This window comes from Nerophis ophidion, linkage group LG17 (genome assembly GCF_033978795.1).
Source record: "Nerophis ophidion isolate RoL-2023_Sa linkage group LG17, RoL_Noph_v1.0, whole genome shotgun sequence".
Taxonomy (NCBI): Eukaryota; Metazoa; Chordata; class Actinopteri; order Syngnathiformes; family Syngnathidae; genus Nerophis; species Nerophis ophidion.
Window position 1 is genome coordinate 36,039,833 of NC_084627.1, and position 6,409 is coordinate 36,046,241.

The window sequence follows — 6,409 nt, forward strand, 5'->3', positions numbered from 1 at the left end:
GTGATGAGGTGGCGACTTGTCCAGGGTGAACCCCGCCTTTCGCCAGAATGCAGCTGAGATAGGCTACAGCACCCCGCGCGACCCCAAAAAGGACAAGATAATGGATGGATGGATGAGTTCTGACGTTGATATGACCATTGAATTGTGTTAATTTTTCCACCAACAACGTGGATCTAACATTGGACATGAACGTTGTCTCAATTTACAAATATAACTATTTTGCAAAGTCAAAACATGGACCCAGATTTCCCTCGCCCGGACGCGGGTCACCGGGGCCCCCCTCTGGAGCCAGGCCCAGAGGTGGGGCACAATGGCGAGCGCCTGGTGGCCGGGCCTGTTTCCATGGGGCCCGGCCGGGCACAGCCCGAAGAGGCAACGTGGGTCACCCCTCCAATGGGCTCACCACCCATAGCAGGGGCCATAGAGGTCGGGTGCAATGTGAGCTGGGTGGCAGCCGAAGGCAGGGCACTTGGCGGTCCGATCCTCGGCTACAGAAGCTAGCTCTTGGGACGTGGAACGTCACCTCACTGGGGGGAAAAGAGCCTGAGCTAGTGCGCGAAGTAGAGAAGTTCCGGCTGGATATAGTCGGACTCACTTCGACGCACAGCAAGGGCTCTGGAACCAGTTCTCTCGACAGGGACTGGACCCTCTTCCACTCTGGCGTTGCCGACAGTGAGCGGCGACGGGCTAGGGTGGCAATTCTGGTTTCCCCCCGGCTTAAAGCCTGCACGTTGGAGTTCAACCCAGTGGACGAAAGGGTAGCCTCCCTCCGCCTTCGGGTGGGGGGACGGGTCCTGACTGTTGTTTGTGCTTACGCACCAAACAGCAGTTCAGAGTACCCACCCTTTTTGGGTACACTCGAGGGAGTACTGGAAAGTGCTCCCCCGGGTGATTCCCTTGTCCTACTGGGGGACTTCAACGCTCATGTTGGCAACAACAGTGAAACCTGGAGAGGCGTGATTGGGAAGAATGTCCGCCCGGATCTGAGCCCGAGTGGTGTTGTGTTATTGGACTTTTGTGCTCATCACGGATTGTCCATAACAAACACCATGTTCAAACATAAGGGTGTCCATATGTGCACTTGGCACCAGGACACCCTAGGCCGCAGTTCCATGATCGACTTTGTAGTTGTGTCATCGGATTTGCGGCCTTATGTTTTGGACACTTGAGTGAAGAGAGGGGCGGAGCTTTCTACCGATCACCACCTGGTGGTGAGCTTGCTGCGATGGTGGGGGAGGATGCCGGACCGACCTGGCAGGCCCAAACGCATTGTGAGGGTCTGCTGGGAACGTCTGGCAGAGTCTCCTGTCAGAGAAAGTTTCAATTCCCACCTCCGGAAGAACTTCGAACATGTCACGAGGGAGGTGCTGGACATTGAGTCCGAGTGGACCATGTTCCGCACCTCTATTGTCGAGGCGGCTGATCGGAGCTGTGGCCGCAAAGTAGTTGGTGCCTGTCGGGGCGGCAATCCTAAAACCCCTAGGTGGACACCAGCGGTGAGTGATGCCGTCAAGCTGAAGAAGGAGTCCTATCGGGTCCTTTTGGCTCATAGGACTCCGGAGGCAGTGGACAGGTACCGACAGGCCAAGCGGTGTGCAGCTTCAGCGGTCGCGGAGGCAAAAACTCGGACATGGGAGGAGTTCGGGGAAGGCATAGCAAACAACTTCCGGACGGCTTCGAAGCGATTCTGGACCACCGTCCGCCGCCTCAGGAAGGGGAAGCAGTGCACTATCAACACCATGTATGGTGCGGATGGTGTTCTGCTGACCTCAACTGCGTATCTTGTGGATAGGTGGAAGGAAAACTTCGAAGACCTCCTCAATCCCACCAACACGTCTTCCTATGAGGAAGCAGTGCCTGGGGAATCTGTGGTGGACTCTCCTATTTCTGGGGCTGAGGTTGCTGAGGTAGTTAAAAAGCTCCTCGGTGGCAAGGCCCCGGAGGTGGACGAGATCCGCCCCGAATTCCTTAAGGCTCTGGATGCTGTGGGGATGTCTTGGTTGACAAGACTCTGCAGCATCGCGTGGACATCGGGGGCGGTACCTCAGGATTGGCAGACCGGGGTGGTGGTTCCTCTCTTTAAGAAGGGGGACCGGAGGGGATCACACTCCTCAGCCTTCCCGGTAAGGTTTATTCAGGTGTACTGGAGAGGAGGCTACGCCGGTTAGTCGAACCTCGGATTCAGGAGGAGCAGTGTGGTTTTCGTCCTGGTCGTGGAACTGTGGACCAGCTCTATACTCTCGGCAGGGTTCTTGAGGGTGCATGGGAGTTTGCCCAACCAGTCTACATGTGCTTTGTGGACTTGGAGAAGGCATTCGACCGTGTCCCTCGGGAAGTCCTGTGGGGAGTGCTCAAAGAGTATGGGGTATCGGACTGTCTTATTGTGGCAGTCCGCTCCCTGTACGATCAGTGCCAGAGCTTGGTCCGCATTGCCGGCAGTAAGTCGAACACGTTTCCAGTGAGGGTTGGACTCCGCCAAGGCTGTCCTTTGTCACCGATTCTGTTCATAACTTTTATGGACAGAATTTCTAGGCGCAGTCAAGGCGTTGAGGGGTTCCGGTTTGGTGGCCGCAGGATTAGGTTTCTGCTTTTTGCAGATGATGTGGTCCTGATGGCTTCATCTGACCGGGATCTTCAGCTCTCACTGGATCGGTTTGCAGCCGAGTGTGAAGCGACCGGAATGAGAATCAGCACCTCCAAGTCCGAGTCCATGGTTCTTGCGCGGAAAAGGGTGGAGTGCCATCACCGGGTTGGGGAGGAGACCCTGCTCCAAGTGGAGTAGTTCAAGTACCTGGGAGTCTTGTTCACGAGTGAGGGAAGAGTGGATCGTGAGATCGACAGGCGGATCGGTAATGCGTCTTCAGTAATGCGGACGTTGTACCGATCCGTTGTGGTGAAGAAGGAGCTGAGCCGGAAGGCAAAGCTCTCAATTTACCGGTCGATCTACGTTCCCATCCTCACCTATGGTCATGAGCTTTGGGTCATGACCGAAAGGATAAGATCACGGGTACAAGCGGCCGAAATGAGTTTCCTCTGCCATCCGGGAGGAACTCAAAGTAAAGCCGCTGCTCCTCCACATCGAGAGGAGCCAGATGAGGTGGTTCGGGCATCTGGTCAGGATGCCACCCGAACGCCTCCCTAGGGAGGTGTTTAGGGCACGTCCAACCGGTAGGAGGTCACGGGGAAGACCCAGGACACGTTGGGAAGACTATGTCTCCCGGCTGGCCTGGGAACGCCTCGGGATCCCCCGGGAAGAGCTAGACGAAGTGGCTGGGGAAAGGGAAGTCTGGGTTTCCCTGCTTAGGCTGTTGCCCCCGCGACCCGACCTCGGATAAGCGGAAGAAGATGGATGGATGGATGGACTATTTTGCAACGTTATTTCAAAGTCAGTTTTAAAGGCCAAACGTTTGGACACACCTTCTTATTCACAACACAACTGATGATCCTAACCCCATTGATAAATCAAGCAATTCCACCATCCATCCATCCATTTCTACCGCTTGTCCCTTTTGGGGTCGCTGGGGGTGCGACCCAATCGCAGGGCCAACACAGATAGACAGACAGCATTGACACTCACATTCACACACTAGGGCCCATTTAGTGTTGCCAATCTCCAGGTGCATGTCTTTGAAGGTGGGAGGACGCCAGAGTAACCGGAGGGAACCCACGCAGTCACGGGGAGAACATGCAAACTCCCCACAGAAAGACCCCGAGCCCAGGCTCGAACCCAGGACTACTCAGGACCTCCGTAATGTGAGGCACATGCACAAACCCCTGGCTCACCGTGCTGCAATTCCACCAATCAACCCTAATAAGGCACACCTGTGAAGTGAAAACCATTTCAGGTGACTACCTCTTGAAGCTCATTGAGAGAATGCCAAGAGTGTGCAACGCAGTAGTCAGAGCAAAAGGGTTGAAGAAACACATTTTTTTTAAGAAACTAGAATATAAAACATGTTTTCAGGTGTTTCACCTTTTTTTGTTAAGTACATAACTCCACGTGGGTTCATTCGTAGTTTTGATGCCTTCAGTGACAATCTACATAATATTGTAAATAGTCATGAAAATATAGAAAACACATTGAATGAGAAGGTGTGTCCAAACTCTTGGCCTGTACTGTATACTCAACTGGGTATGTGTGTCTTATTGCTGTTTTTTGCCCATGTGTTCGTATTAGCAACATAGCTCAAAAAGTTAGGGGCAGATTCAAATAACCGTCTGGAGTCACCATTTTTTAGGATTCATTACAGTAGGCGCTTTTGTATTTTATGCAATATTATAATTTGAGATAAATGATATAATAATATCATAATAAATAGTACTTTCCTGAATGAACTATCCTAAAGGAATCAATAAAGTACTGTCTATCTAATATCGCAAACATTTGTTCCATTTTGTCCATTAGCGACGCTGAGATCATTATTCATGCGTTTCTTACGTCTCGTCTTGATTACTGTAACGTATTATTTCCAGGTCTCCCTATGTCTAGCATTAAACGATCACAGTTGGTACAAAATGCGGCTGCTAGACTTTTGACAAGAACAAGAACGTTTGATCATATTACGCCTATACTGGCTCACCTGCACTGGCTTCCTGTGCACTTAAGATGTGACTTTAAGGTTTTACTACTTACGTATAAAATACTACACAGTCTAACTCCGTCCTATCTTGCTGATTGTATTGTACCATATGTGCCGGCAAGAAATCTGCAGGCAAAGAACTCCGGCTTATTAGTATTTCCCAGAGCCCAAAATAAGTCTGCGAGCTATAGAGCTTTTTCTATTTGGGCTCCAGTACTCTGGAATGCCCTCCCGGTAACAGTTAGAGATGCTACCTCAGTAGAAGCATTTAAGTCCCATCTTAAAACTCATTTGTACACTCTAGCCTTTAAATACACCCCCATTTTAGACCAGTTGATCTGTCGTTTCTTTTCTGCTCTGCCCCCCTCTCTTTCGTGGAGGAGGGGTGGGGGGCACAGATTCGGTGGACACGGATGAAGCGCTGGCTGTCCAAAGTTGGGACCTGGGGTGGACCGCTCGTCTGTGCATCGGTTGGGGACATCTCTGCGCTGCTGACCTGTCTCTGTTCAGGATGGTCTCCTGTTGGCCCCACTAGTGACTGGACTCACTATTATGTTGGATCCCCTATGGACTGGACTCTCACAATATTAGGCTGGATCCACTCGACGTCCATTGCACCGGTCGCCCAGGGGGCGACATCTGCGGTCCCCTCCAAGCTCCAAGGTTTCTCATTGTCCCATTGAGTTGAGTTTTTCCTTGCCTAGATGTAGGATCTGAGCCAAGGATGTTTTGGGGGCTTTTTACTGTCAACTGAGTTTCATTTTTAATGTTTTCTGCTACTGGTGTTCCTCCGGATATTGTCAATGCAAAAAATGTGCCGTGGCCCAAAAAAGGTTGAAAAACACTGCTCTAACTAGTGCAGTGGTTCTTAACCTGGGTTCGATCGAACCCTAGGGTAATGGTTCTCAAATGGGGGTACGCGTACCTCTGGGGGTACTTGAAGGTATGCCAAGGAGTACGTAAGATTTTTTTAAAATATTCTAAAAATAGCAACAATTCAAAAATCCTTTATAAATATATTTATTGAAAAATAGCAAAAATTAAAAAATCCATTATAAATACATTTATTGAATTATAATTCAACAAAATATGAATGTAAGTTCATAAACTGTGAAAAGAAACGCAACAACACAATTTTCAGTGTTGACAGCTAGATTTTTTGTGGACGTGTTCCATAAATATTGATGTTAAAGATTTCTCTTTTTTTTGTGAAGAAATGTTTAGAATTAAATTCATGAATCCAGCTGGATCTCTATTACAATCCCCAAAGAGGGCACTTTAAGTTGATGATTACTTCTACAGTGGGGCAAAAAAGTATTTAGTCAGCCACCAATTGTGCAAGTTCTCCCACTTAAAATGATGACAGAGGTCTGTAATTTTCATCATAGGTACACTTCAACTGTGAGAGACAGAATGTGAAAAAAAATCCAGGAATTCACATTGTAGGAATTCTAAATAATTTATTTGTAAATTATGGTAGAAAATAAGTATTTGGTCAACCATTCAAAGCTCTCACTGATGGAAGGAGGTTTTGGCTCAAAATCTTACGATACATGGCCCCATTCATTCTTTCCTTAACACGGATCAATCGTCCTGTCCCCTTAGCAGAAAAACAGCCCCAAAGCATGATGTTCCCACCCCCGTGCTTCACAGTAGGTGTGGTGTTCTTGGGATGCAACTCAGTATTCTTCTTCCTCCAAACACGACGAGTTGAGTTTATACCAAAATGGATACATGGATGTTACAGCAGAGGATTGGGAGAATGTCATGTGGTCAGATGAAACCAAAAAATAACTTTTTGGTATAAACTCAACTCGTCGTGTTTGGAG